The sequence below is a fragment of the Periplaneta americana genome, chromosome 16, assembly GCF_040183065.1.
Source record: "Periplaneta americana isolate PAMFEO1 chromosome 16, P.americana_PAMFEO1_priV1, whole genome shotgun sequence".
NCBI classification, from domain to species: Eukaryota; Metazoa; Arthropoda; class Insecta; order Blattodea; family Blattidae; genus Periplaneta; species Periplaneta americana.
This window is the reverse complement of record NC_091132.1, coordinates 166332853-166347227: the sequence shown is the minus strand read 5'-3', so window position 1 is coordinate 166347227 and position 14375 is coordinate 166332853.

Below are 14375 nucleotides of genomic sequence, written 5' to 3'. Positions count from 1 at the left end.
TGGCGCTTCTTCTTTTATAGCAAAATCATAGTTGCGAGAAATTTCTACAGGTGTGTAGAGAATTATCTCGATATCTCCACTTCGACGCACTTCTGGAATAGTCAGGAAGGTCGTTCCACATTCACTGCGTTAAGTAGCAGCTGCGCGCGCAGCCTCCCCTCGCGTGTAGGCCCCTTTCCCCGTGAAGCCCGCGCGATATGCTCTCTCGCGGGACGCTGGTCGTGAGTTCGAATCTCACGTCGCTGTCACAGTATACATTTAACTCATGAAATTTTATCACCATGTATTACATACTGTTCGTGTTTGCTTTTATAAATCTAATTTAATCTAAGTTCAGATCACATAATTTTAATATATCTGATGATGCCCCACAAGGCGAAAACGTTTATATACCTTATATTAATGTAGCAAATAAACATTTGCAGATAGTTGTGTCTTTGATTGAAATTTATAACATTATTTTATGGCATTTATTTTTCTTTCTTTTATCTTAGTTTTCGCTGACGTATCTGTTAAAGCGCTTGTCTTTCCTTTTCAGGATTATGAGTTATTCTTTTTCTGAGAGGAGTAAAATTTAGCTTTGTCGGGGTTAGTCTCTTGATTTCTAATTTGTTGCGTGAAGCTGAAACTCCATAAAAGTCATTACTAAATACTGTTATTGATTACTGATCATAAGAGTAGGCCTAACTTATTTAAAAAATATTTAAAATATAAGGATGTCCATCTGAAGACTGTTGTCCCCAGGTACATCGTCCCTAGGTACATCAGGAATCAGTAAAGTATAATAACTCAGCAACTTTTCCTGACTGAGGTTAGGAAAACAAGCCAATAACCACATGGATTCGTAGGTAGACTAACTGGATTTAAAAATATAGATTATGTTTTAAATCATATATGTAAATAATTATTTTAAAATATTTCATTAATTTAAAAATTACTCACTTTTTAGGTTCAAAAACACATTTTTTAAAATAAATCTCTCCAGATTGCTTGAACAAAATGTAAATCATTTACATAGCAGCTGAATGATGAATTTAGAGTAGTCAATTACGAAAACAAAAATTCCTCCACATAACCTTCAAAATAAACCAAGAGTCCCCATGCCAACTTGTCCCTAGGTACAAAATCTTCTCCTACTAGACTGAGGATCACGTAAGAGTAGGTAATTCCTAAAATACTAATTTGGCAGTCTCTTCAGTGATGCCAACTAATAGTAAATATCACCAAAGAAAGTAAAATAATACGATGCCATATACTATAATAATAATAATAATAATAATAATAATAATAATATAGTACAAACAATAACGTTATCTTACTTATTTACCACATGTCATCTTTATGTTGGGAAGGTGTTTTCTAAAAGGTTCAATAATTTGTGAAAGAGTATATTTTTCTTCAGGACCTCTCGCACATTATGTTAGTAATTAGTAGATTAGTGTATGATCTAATATTAAAATATATTTCGTATGACAACATGGAATTCATTGCTTTGATTAAATAGTTTACGAATCACAAGACCTAACCTAAAAATATATTTTGTTTGATCACCCTGATATCATTAATATGAATTACGAAAACGAAGGCCACTTTGAAATGTATGCTTTAGAAGTTTAGAATATTTTCTCCATTAGTGTAATAAAAGTCCAAACACGAAAGAAATTAATTAAAATTTGAAATGGTATATCTATCGATTACCCAAGCCCATGTATCACACGAAATATGTTATATTTATTTACACTTAAAGCAACACATAGAATAACTATTATGTATTAATATTAATACTGATATTAATTAATTATTAGTAGGTTAAAATTTCACTAGCTTCCAGTAATGAGCTCAGATATCTAGAAAAATTTGAATTTTCAGAATTTAAACTACCGACAACGTGTGTAACTGCTACAGACATAACAATTATAGAATCACTACCAGTTGTAGTATTTCTCAGTATCGATATTCGAAACGAAGTTGGCAAAAGAAAATTCAACCTGCAAACTAAAAAATCACCATAATCCACTAGCTTATGCAGTAATGGGGGGGGGGGAGGAGTGGTTAGGTTTCACCCTTAGGGTATTAAGTAAGCTGACCCGGACTATAGTTGTTGCATTTCCCTTTTTATTCAAATATTTATTATTAGTCCTAAGTGAAATGCATACAGTGTCAAGATTAAGTTAAGGTAAGCGTTCACTATATCGTATCGCACTCATCGGACGAATCGGACGGATCGAAAAAAGACTATCTTTTCTATAATAATTATTGTTATGTAACCGCGTTCACTACATCGTATCGCACGCATTGGCCCTAGGCAAATCCGTCCACGTTTCTCGGATGAGCAACTTTTCTGATGCGTGCGATCATGGCCTTCTTTAATAAATCAATTATAATTGGTCAACTGTTACTATTATGTTGTGCCATGTTCAGTGTCGCGCCAAAATAGCAGACGGAAAACTTCGCTCGTACATAACTGCGAAGAATGATATAATTTGAGGCATTCCCATTACAGTAATCAAGTCGTTTCTTACATATATATATATATATATATATATATATATATATATATATATATATTATGTAACCAACATCTCATTAGTTTCTTCCCCTTCAATTAAGTAGCATGAAACAATTACAAATTCTTATTCGCTTACACTCATGGTTAATAGAGCTAACCTCTAAACTCCTCAGTTTTCAGCAGTGCGATTCATCCGAGGAGTGCATTACGATGTAGTCAACGCTTAACTTTAATCTCCTAACTGCGTTATTGCAATATTTCAGCAAACCCATTGGTACAGATATGATGAATTATGTAGGCCCTAAATATAAATAGGTCTAATTCAGGAAAGCTTCCTGAGTGAAACCAGGATGCGGTTGGATGCTGACGCACAGTATTGCGTGACCCGTTCCACTGCATGCTGCTGCGCATTACATAACCTAGTTTTGAGGAAGTTTGTGTAAAAGATATGAGACGAAAGTGGTAAATGGTTTTAAATGTCGGGGCCTATTGATTGTGAAAATCAATTCCACAGTTGGTGTGCAAAGTTAACCAATATTATAAAGTTTATGGCTGAATGTGAAATTTGCTAAAAGTACCTTGAAAATGCAAGTAGAGTATTCATTAGTAGAAATTGATATGATCAGGCTTACACAAGTTCCCACACTGCCGGATGCGCAGAAAATTTTACGAGACATAAATATAGGTAAGCGATCTCTCGCTACCATTTTGAGGTCGTAAAGCGAACGAAAAGCATTGCTGATAGCAAGCAATCGTAAAACACATTAGCATTTGTTATGTATATCATGAAAACAAGCAATTATGGGCTTTATAGTAACAGGAATGAAAACAAATATAAACAGTAAAACGTAATAAGTTGCATTTCTGTAGCGTACCAGAGTCGGTAATGCGCGTCATCTTTATGAATCAACAGGTGAGTGTTGAACAAATCTAGATAAGTATGTTCATATTATGTAGGACTGGATATATGTTTAGTTATAATATTTTGACGTCCTTGCACATACCAGTACTCGATTTAATAATAATAATAATAATAATAATAATAATAATAATAATAATAATAATAATAATAATAGGAGAAGTTGTTGTACCGGAGGATAGCTCTTTAGACCTCAATTTCAATAAATATTTGAATAAGCTTTTATATCTTTTTATTGTTAACAACAGTATCTTTGAAATGTAAAGTATCTTAGAAAAAAGTAAAGTATAAATTAAATAATTTCTTGTACAGATTCTTTTAATTTTCTTACAAACTGTCCGTAATAAGTCTCTGATAAGTTAAATGCAATTAATTATAAAATGGTAGGATATAACAAATAATAAACATAGCTTCTCTTTAATTTAAGCAGTTTTACCTAATGAGGCCTATAATTTAGCCTAATTATTGTTATGTAACTCCTTATATCCATGTACTACTTATATGAGCATCATCACACTTCTAGAAACAAATTTAAATTCCTGACTTCTCGCGTAATTCAGAAGTGCTTTTTCTGATTTTTGCCGACACCAGCCTTCTTATGTCCGGTGAAATGTTGTTTCCTGCAGCAAAACAATTTCTAATGGAAGACCTGAATTGGCTAACATTCCAAGTCCTTTGAAGTAAATTTTTCAGGACCGCAAAGAAACTATATAGGCATGCATTATCAGTATTGAAATAAATATTTGTGTGATCCAAAAACACAGGCTTAAAGTCGGACTTAGGATATTATTTTTTACAGAATGATAGCCTATGTAAAACACAACTTGTTAGGTAAAAAATCGAATTCGATAAATTTTGGACTTGGAATGTTTATCAATTCAGGTATTGAATTGTAACTGTGTCGATATATTTACAGGGTTTGATGAGTAAGGATCACAAAACAAATCCAACTTGGGCTGGAGTAGGTCAATATCTTTAAATAGTCTATGGAACTCTTGCCAGAGATTTTTTTAAATATTGCAGTATTTTACGCTGTTGAACAGGAGTTCAATGACTGAAGGCGTTTGAATTATAAAAATTGTTCTGCAAAATCTGTGACATCCACAATGAAATCTTCATCTGAAAGCTTTTAAAAATATCTGTCCACACAAATTAATTAATTCTTGCCTTGCGATCTTAAATTCAAAACGTTCAGATGCTCGAATATATCCTTGAGAAAGTTAAGTTCCTCGATCTATGTAGAGTCAACTGGTTCAGGACTGTCTCTATTTTTCTATAATGAATTCTGATAAATATTGACGCAATTCAAAATACCTGGACAGAACGTTTTCTTGGTTTAACCAAAAGAAATCGTAATGGTAAGAAACATCGTCAAACTGAGAATTTATATACGAAAATGTGGACAATTTATAGACACAACTCGTAACTGACATGTAACGAGTCTACGCCATTAGCAGCATACACTTTTGTTTGTACTTTATTCTGTGAACATAAATACAATGCTGTGAGGAAGAAGCTCTACTATACATCTTCACATACACTTATTACTATTTAATGTCAATAAAAACAAACTAATTTGAATATTATATCAATCTGTACATGAATTAATAATTGCAGGTGTTCGACATTCTTGTCTTTGTAACTAAATAATTTCAACATATCAAACAAAGAGCATCACCTCATCTTTCACTCACCTAAATAAACTTTTCAAAGGTGAACAAAACGGGTGGGGGGAATTTTATAAATATGTGAAGAGACGACGCAAGGAAAACTATTCGAGCCTCCCCCTAAAAAATGACCGCAATCAATTTATCGTACAGGACAGAGAAAAAGCAGAGAAATTAAATTCCTATTATGCCACTGTTTTTGGGATGAGGACAATAGTACCACACTTACCTTCTGTGGAAAATACGGGTCAGTTTTCTATCAAGCCTAGGGACACAAGGGGAAGGATCTCTAAATTGAAAACTCATAAATCAATAGGACCTGATGGTATCGCCGGAGACGTACTAAAATTGGGAGGGGAAGCCATGATTCCCTATCTAGTGCGTATATTTGAAATATCAATTAACAATGGTACTGTCCCGCGAGATTGGAAAGATGCAATAGTGGTGCCAATTTATAAGTCAGGGTCTCGCTCAGATACAAAAAAATTACAGACCGGTCAGCCTCACCTCTGTGGTTTGCAAACAGATGGAACACTTGATTTCAGCTTATCTAAGGCAGCATTGGGATGACTCAAATTGATTACGTAACTGTCAGCATGGATTTCGGGGTGCCTATTCATGTGAGAGTCAATTAGTAACTGTATGTCAGGATTTAAAAGACGGAATAGATTCCAGTAGCCAAGTAGATGCAGTGATTGTTGACTTTTCACGCGCATTTGATGTAGTCCCACACGATATATTGTTGGTTAAACTACAATCAACGGGGATTGACTTCAGAGTACTCCAGTGGATCAAGTAATTTTTAACTTGTAGCACTCGGAGAGTACGGGTAGGGGAGGAATTATCGAACCCAATTGAAATTACCTCTTGGGGCTTCTTCTATTCCTGGCTTTTGTAAATGATCTGCCAGTTAATATCTTGTCTAGGGTTCGCTTATTCGCTGATGATTGTATGGTATACAGGGAAATAAAAAGTTATGAAGATACTACTCTTCTTCAGAATGACCTCAATAGAATAAAAGATTGGGCAATAACCAACAAAATAAAAATAAATTCTCTAAAGAGCAAAGCCATCAGTTTTACAAGGAAAAGAAATAAAATAGTCGCATCGTATACGTTAGGGGGTGAAACCATTCCGGAAGTTAACAAATGTAAATATCTCGGAATAACATTTAGCAGCGATCTCGGCTGGGGGGGAACACATTACAGACACAGCGGGAAAAGCATGGAGAGCGTTACACTTTGTGATGAGGGTACTAAGAAAAGGCTCTGATAAATCCAAAGAGATTGCATATAAATCACTAGTACGTCCAGTAATGGAATACGGTGCTGCATGTTGGGATCCCTACAGATTAGAACATATTAAGACACTGGAAAAGATTAAAAAACGGGCTCTCAAGTGTTGTCGGAAAAATTCACCATTAAAATGGGACACACTTACGGACAGGAGAACGCGAATTCGATTATGTGCAATGTTCAAAACATACAGAGGTGAGCCTGCCTGGAGAGAAATAAAAAATAGGTTGCAGCCGCCAAATTACTCTTCAAGGAACAACCACTCATATAAATTGAGGGAAAGAAGGCAGAGGACGGACACTGGAAAGTTTTCTTTTCTCAATCGTACTATCAGGGACTGGAATGCTTTACCTGCAGACTTACTGAAGGCTTTACCAACAACCAAAAATGCATTTAAAAATAGGCTTAAGGACCTTACTAATAGACGGTAATTATGCACAGTAGTTAAAGGGTGTAAATGATATGTTGTTATTGAAGTGTTGTATCAGTGAAGAAGTATGTTGTGTCAGTGAAGTGTGTTGTATCAGTGAAGAAGTATGTCGTGTCACTGAAGTGTGCTGTGTAAGTGAAACGTGTTCCAGTCAGTGAAGCTTTATAGTTTATAATGGCAGTGCAAAGAATTTGAACAGTGAAATGTTTTTGAAGTGTTAGTGAAATCAGGATAGAATCAGTGAAATGTGTCGTAGTTCCAGTGCAGTGAGTGAGTTGACAGCGAAATGAGTGTAATGTTGAAAGGTACTTGTGCAGATATGAACATATACTCGTGGGTTTTAGTTCGATCTTAGTTTTAAGATACAAATTAGAATATTTCAAATGTTATTTTAAGTGACCGTTTCATTTAATTTAGTATATTCCCTGTTATTATTATTATTATTATTATTATTATTAGTTATTAGTATTAGTATTAATTGTATTTTTAATTAATAAGTTTATTATTGTCATTATTGAGTGTAATTAGTTACCACTGCCACCGGGTATATACCCATTGCAGTGTGAATAAAATACATACATACATACATACATACATACATACATACATACATACATACATACATACATACATACATACATACACACATACTCGTGGGTTTTAGTTCGAACTTAGGTTTAAGATATAAATTAGATTTATTTCAAATGTTATTTTAAGTGATCGTTTCATTTAATTTAGGATATTCCCTGTTGTTATTATTATTATTATTATTATTATTATTATTATTATTATTATTATTATTATAAATTATTGTTAGTATTAATTATTAGTATTATTATTAATTGTATTTTTAATTAATAAGTTTACTATTGTCATTATTGAGTGTAATTATACCCATTGCAGTGTGAATACATACATACATACATACATACATACGAAGTCAAGAGTCTAGTCAGCCTGAAACTTACTGAACGACTTCTTCATCAATGTGTAATGTACAACCCTTGTGTTCACCAGTGACTTGTATCTGCGTGCCTTACGTGCTCTGATCAGCGCATACGGGCTGTCAGCACGTTTGCGCTCTCGTTGACATCACTGTCCTACATGAATTCTTCATATTCCAAACTACCTTCCCTCTGAAAATTATGTAATTTCTTTTATTTTATTCGTCAAAAAACCTTCAGTGTCTCGCGCTATGGAAAACCCGAATATTGCATATTCAGGCTTTTGAGATCAACCCTGTCTCATAATGGTGTTCTTTTATGAACTGTTAACATGAAATAATTGACAATAAATTAATGTTTAGAGGATAACTAGATCAACTTAGCTACATCAATAGCAGCCACACCAGCGGTAGAAATGGTCACGAGAGATGAAAGTGTAGATATCTGTACCACATTTATCTTGACGAACATGTGCAGTAGAAGAACTAGGAACTGAACTCTCGAAGTATCTCCATGACTGCTACACCGTTTTTACAGTCGTTGCATGTTCAGATAAGCTAGGCTAATTATGCATTTATTTTGTATATTCTCGTCTTGATAACAACTTTACACTATCGTTTTCTCTCTCATTTCGAGTATATTTTTTTTTTCTATCATTTGAAGTGCGTAATTGAACACATTTAAAATTAAAATAAAATACAATATGCCCGGCTTGAACATGTAATAAAACATGTAAAATGGATGCTGCGAATTCTCTCCAGCATGGCTTGTTCTGAGGTCTGATTTTCTGGCATAATTGACTCTGCGTCGTTTCCAATGCAGATATGCGCATGCGTAAGCATTATGACGTCATGCAACCCATGCGCACCAAACATTTTGAATTGTTGTTTATGTAGTAAAGCCCATATGGAAATATCTTAATTAGTTTTCGAGTAATACATTTCTGTTTTATTATATGTTCTAGCCGTACACATTGCATATGCACAATGTGAAGCTTTAAAATGTTGTAAAATTGTAAAATAGGCTACATAGAAACTTAAAAACATTTAAAGAGGAGTGTGGTGCTATATAACTGTTGTCTTTACAATTTTCAGGCATTATATTATAAACAATATTGAGGTCATATGTTTTTAAATATTGCATTTTATATCAGTTTATCTTACGACTAACCAAGACAAACTTTGTTAGACGTGTCATGGAATGTGGACAGCTTTATGGGTCCACTGATTGGGTATCTTCTGTATCAGCAGTGTCTAGTTCACTCATTTGTTGTGCTGGACATCTGTGTCTTTACAGAAGATATTTTGTGTTCATATGGCCTTTGCTTGCTGTTAATTACTCCAGCTCACAGACGTCGCTAATACCAAGAAGTGTATACCAGCGAATCAATTCACTCCATATTTTTACTGTTATCACAATCTTGATTTTGGAGGAGTTCCGAATCAATAGTAAATAAATGGAGTGACAAATTATATGTTTTAGAAAATAGCCATGCTAGGAATGTTTATGACGTTCGGTTTTGAGCTCAGAACAACGAGAAAAGACTCCATGAAAGAATGTCTGTCTGTTCAGTTAATAATGTAGCTTCACTTAGATATGATGATTACCAGTATTCTCTCGTCCATAAACTTTATTGTCTGTATAGTCATTATACCCATTACCATTTACACCGGTTGATAAATTTACGGACAGGATTTTTTCGCTTATGAATGTTTGACCCACGAACATTTTTGTCTAATTATAAATTCTCACAAGTGTGTTATGTAGCTAATTTATTTGTATGGCTGCATGGTAATGTAACACTTTTACACAGATTATTAGCTTATAATACAGATTTGTAATACATTATGCAGTTGTGTAACATTTTGAAATATAATGTTGATTTATAATAATCATAACAATACTTATTGTTACTTTCCACGGACTCCTCGCTGTACAACTTCAGTTTATAGGTATTGTAGGGTGTTGTCTTCATCTTATATGTAAGTTTGGTAGTTCTGAACTATCAATTTGATTTTGGTTTAGCAGATATTTTTTATTAGCGGGCTTCTAAAATTTGTATGTCCTTGTTTCAGTTGCACAATTTTGGCGTGATTTTCATCTTCTTCCTCCGTATGTGGTCCAAGAATTTCCGCATGGTGCGTGATTATTAATTTGAACTATGCATGACACCCTTTCACCAGCTACGTTAGGAGCTGCTTCTGCTCTTCATTTAATACCGTGCACAATACCGTGAGCAATAATTGTGGCAGAGTTTGCCTCATGAGTGTGTCTTATTTCCAAGGATCCGATATGATAGTCACTTGTATAGAAACATTAAAGTCTTAATGTACAACCCATTACATATCTCTCGTTTCATACAGCCCCAGTATTTGTGGGTTTTCTATTGTTCGCACCATGGTAGTAGTACTGGTGTCCATTGTGTTCAAGCATGCCTTTACCTCTTGTAGTGACGGTGATTCTGGTATTCATTACCTTTAGTTTAGCAATTTCGACACTAATTAAAGTAGGCTTACAAATTTTACGGCAGGAATTGACCAGGTAGTCGTGGAAACTTGACATTGTACACACAGCATTGTTATGGACGAAAAAAATTTCTGGTCGAAATAATCTCTGTACATATATTCGAAATACGAAATTTTTTATGGGCCAAAAGTACATGGATGAGAAATAGTAGGCAAGTTTTCCATGGATAGAAGATAGTGGGCGGAAATCCAGTGGGTGAAATTTCATGGACAAAAAGTCCTGAAAGCTATGTGATAGTCATTTCGACAACTGAGAGTCTCGTATCTAATCATCATTTCATTTCTAGCAGTTATTATGTGTATTCTGAAAATATCACTGTAAAGCCTGAATTATCCAAATATGTCACTTATCATGCTATTAGTATGAAAAATATGCATTGTCCTAAATGTCAGACTTTTGATGTCACCTCTCTACACGAATAAACGAGCATTAAACATTAAAAAACTAACATAATTCAATTTAAAACCACTTTAAAATTGAATCTCTGAAACATTAAACACAACCATTACGTACTATATATCTCTACTAGAAACATCAACATCCAAATTTCTTGGTTTGCATAGTAATAACATATTAAACTGGAAAAATTTATGTTATTAAAAAAAAACAAACTTAGCTCAGCATGCTTCTCAATTAGGTCGTTACAACAATTTCTAAACAGCAGTATCTTAAAGACAATATATTTTGCCTACTTTCATTTCATTATGTCCTACAGAATAATATTTTGGGGAAATTCTGTAGGCAGTAAAAATACATTCTTATTTAAAAAAGGAGCAATTGCAATAATTGTTGGAGCAAGGGCTAAAAAATTTAGAAAGAAATTAAGAGATTCTGACCTTAACAAGTCAGTACATATACTTTTTAATAAATTTCCTCTTATGTAATAAAGAAAATTTTCCAACTAATTCAGCCATTCATAGTGTAAATACCAGCAGAAATAATGATTTTCATACGTCATCATCAAATTTATCATACTATCAAAGGGAAGTACGTTACATGGCAGCAAAAATTGTCAATATTCTTCCTGAAGTCATTAAGAATCATAATCAAAACCCGGCATGATTTAAGGTAAAACTGAGAAATTACTTAATATCTCATAATTTCTGTTCTGTAGACGGTTTCTTGACATTTCACAGTACCGTGTAAATATTTTAATACTATTAAATGATAAACATATTCCATTGTATAATATGATATTGTTATTCTTCTTCTACTTTCGATTTCATGACTGCTGACGCCGTCTTCCGGAAACCAAACGCCAATCCTCCCTATCCATCCACTGCTCCGGTGTCAAATTCCTGCAAGTCATGACAGTCTGTAACTCTTCTATCCACGTCTTTGCTGGACGACCTCTTTTCCTTCTTTCCGTCGGTATCCATTCCATAATTTATCGTGGTAGTAATTCCTCTGTCATTCTCTCTACATGTCCATACCAATGTAGTGTTTTCTTCCCTATAACGTCAATAATATCTGGTTCTTCCTCTACTTTCATAATTTCTCTTATCGTCTATTTTTTACACTTTCTTTTTTTGATTTCCGTGCCGATCTCCTTAAAACATCCATTTCTGCAGCCAAAATTTTATTTGTTCCCTTGTAGAAATTTGCCATACTTCTGCGCCATTACTGAATTTGAATTAGGCCTACCCCTTTTATAAATTTGCAATTTCCTGTTTCTTGTTATATGTTTGTTCCACCAAGGAGAATTTAGAGCATTAATTGCTTTCTTTGTTTCGGAAATACTATATTCATTTTCTGTATTACGTTTCCCCAATTGATCTATTTTCGTCCCTAAATATATGCATTCCGTACTTGGCTCTATAATTTCTGCATTGTCTAGTTGCAATGGTTCTATCTCCTCGCCAATACATAAATATTTAGTTGTCTTTATATTTGTCGTCAATCCCCAACATTCGTATTCCTCTTTTAATTTTCTTGCCATGTATTCTATGTCGTCATGATCTTGTGCAAGTATTACTTTGTCATCTGCATAATTGAGGTGTATAGTTCCAAAACCCGACATTTGCTTCCTAAGTGGTTTAGAGAAAAAGCCAAAAAACTATCTGTAGTATTTCCAATGTTGAGATGTGCAGGAAATTTCTATAATTGTCTTTAATAGTAAAGCTGAGGATAAAAATTCATGTTTGAACTAAAAGTATGTATTGTGAGTTTTATTAGTTACAACAATGTAATTTATTCGTCACAACAATAATTCCTTTCTGCAATTCACCTTAAACGCTCTCGTCAACAATTGGATCTTCACTCAACAAAGTATTCGTTATAGCACTCCACCGACGACAATGACAGTTTACTTGGATTATTACGCACAACAATGAACTGTTAATCTTAACTAATATTTACAAAGCACTATTTATAAATCAGAACTACCAGTTCTCAGTTCACAGTTCTTCTATCTCAGTCACTCGAGTTCACAGTATCTCGAACCACAGACCTTCAGAGACAGTTCACTGTACTCGAACTCGGGTCCCTCCAACTGCGGTCCACTGCACTCGAACTCAGGCCTTCGGATGCTGACGCAGATGCGGACGCACACTCGAGTCTAACTCTGGCTTGCTTGCTCTGGCTTACTCACTGACGGAATAACTGAAAACTCTACTCTAGTTCGCTGGCGCTTCTTCTTTTATAGCAAAATCATAGTTGCGAGAACCTTCTACAGGTGTGTAGAGAATTATCTGGATATCTCCACTTCGACGCATTTTCTGGAAGGGTCGAGAAGGTCCATTCCCCCTTACTCCGCATGCAGCAGTTGCGCGTGCACTCTCCCCTCGTCGCGTGGGCCTTTGCCTTTCCCCTCGTCGCGCCGTCCCTCATGATTCATGAAGCCCGCGCGATATGCTCTCTCTCGCGGGACGCTGGTCGTGAGTTCGAATCTCACGTCGCTGTCACAGTATTTTTGTAAGAGTTATTAGATTATTAAATTTGAACATGTCGTGTTTTGGAACTAACTATTGCATATGTCGGATTTTGGAACTAACAATAAAATATATGTCGGATTTTGAAACTAACAATAAAATTTATGTCGGATTTTGGAAATTCTAATAACATAATTTCCCATAAATAATCCACATTTTATACTAAAAAGCTATTAATTTTATTGAATCCATGGAATATAATAAAAAATTGTCATTTATTTAGGTATATCATCAGAATTTTGTATTTAATCTTTATTAAGTGTACATTTTAAATCCTGAAATCCTCTTCTCCCTGTGGATCACAGATAGTGTTTTTGTGCAAGTGTGATTTTTCCATCCTGAGCACGTTTCCCCTTTTTCAAAATCCTTTGTACAAATTTACAATTCTTCTATAGTTTTGTTCACCCCTTATCACAACTCCATTTTTTATTCCTTTACCTTGATTCTTTTACAGAATTTTAGTTTGAAATGCCAGACATTTTGTGGTTTCAAAACAGTTTGTATGTTCGTTTTTCAGTCATAAACTGGACAGTCTATATTTAACTTGTTTATGGTGTCATTGTTGTTGAAGATATTGCAGTAATCTTCGGATTTCATAATTTTCATCTTCTTTGCCTCCTTCTCAATTCCATAACAAATTCTACCCGTTGGTATGGAGGAAATGGAGCTGACTAATTTTACCTAATTGTTCGATGAAGTCTTTCATAGCATATCACTTTATTTCACATTTCTTGCTACATGTATCCTCTTCTCTTCTTTTTTTACTGGCGGAATTCCAATTGTTAAATGCCACTTAGATAGAAGTCCCACCCAATTCTTTGACACTTGCAAGATTTTTTAAGAAAGTTTGTCGGTAAACTGGTAGAACACGACCTACTTCCATCCCCTGATGTCTCACTGTTCTGTTAACAAAATATGTTTTAGGATAATCAGCTGTTGTGTATTCAGTATGAATTAATCTTGAACCAACTTATTGGGGACGCTGTAAAACACTTTGTAAAAGTGGTTGATATCACGCTGAGTTAGGAAACTTCTTTGGTTTATGAGTAATGTTTTGAGTTCTGAGAGAGTAGCTACCAATAATCATTACAAAAATTATCAAATACAGGCAAGCATCGCACAATCACTGTAAAGACAAACATTACAGTTAGCATA